Below are 1,114 nucleotides of genomic sequence, written 5' to 3'. Positions count from 1 at the left end.
CGATCTTTATATAAATCAAGTAACGATATAGCTGCAAGCTCCCACTTGTGATTTGCATCATCTCGTAATAATTCTAAAGACTTTTCAAAACTCTTCATATTTCAAACTAAGAATAAACTTCAGGATGCCTGGGCGGTTGTGGCTGAGTGGTTAGAGCAGTCGTTCTCCAATGCAAGAGTTGGGGGTTTGAATCCACCAGCAGTCACATGCTGAAGTGTCCCTGGGCAAGACACTGAACCTCATCACCTCCGATGTGTGTCCCATCAGTGTCTGAATGTGATAAAGCTCTGATTTGTCTCTTTAGAATGATTTGTTCAAATATCTTTGTAGAGATCTAGTATAGAGCTGTATGAAAGGGTAAATGAGGCACAGATTGTTGTAAAGAGCTTCTAGTGTTTTGAAATAAGACAAAAAGCTGAATAAGTATGGTCCATGATTTCCTGAAAGGATGTGTAGCTCAACTGTCATGTTTTTCAGCACATTTCTCACATGAGCATGAGGTCCCTGCTCTGTGGGAAATGACACGCCTGGTCCTGACAACCACCCAAACACTACCTGGGGGTCCACCGAGACCAACTGGACTGGACAGCTTACAAGAAAGAGCAGAGTCGCCTTTTTCTTCTGAGGAGACACTGGTCCAATGAAGTCTGCAGGACCATGCTGCAGATGTTTTACCACTCGATGGTCTCCAGCGTCATGCTGATGCCAACAGACTAAATAAACTCATGAAGAAAGCTGGCTCAGTTCTGGGAGTGGACCTGCAGTCTCTGACAGGTGTCTGAGCAGACGATGCTGAGGAACCTGCTCCAGATCCTGAACATCACGTCACAGCCCCTGCATGACGCACTGGACTCACCGCAGCACCTTCAGTCGTAGAACGAGACCACTGAGGTGCTCCACAGAACAACACAGGAAGTTCTTCCTCCCTGTGGCCATCAAGCTTTTCAACTCCTCCCCTTTCTGCACAGAGGACAACACAATTAATCCTGCAATAAACTGTTTCTGTCTGCACCTGTTTAGAACTTAATTGTACACCTGGACTATAGAAAGTACAGTTTGACTATAGAAAGTACAGCTGGACTATAGAAAGTACAGCTGGACTATAGAAAGTACA

The sequence above is a fragment of the Nematolebias whitei genome, chromosome 24 (assembly GCF_014905685.2).
Source record: "Nematolebias whitei isolate Nwh7 chromosome 24, NemWhi1, whole genome shotgun sequence".
NCBI lineage: Eukaryota > Metazoa > Chordata > Actinopteri > Cyprinodontiformes > Rivulidae > Nematolebias > Nematolebias whitei.
This window is presented reverse-complemented; position numbering follows the sequence as displayed.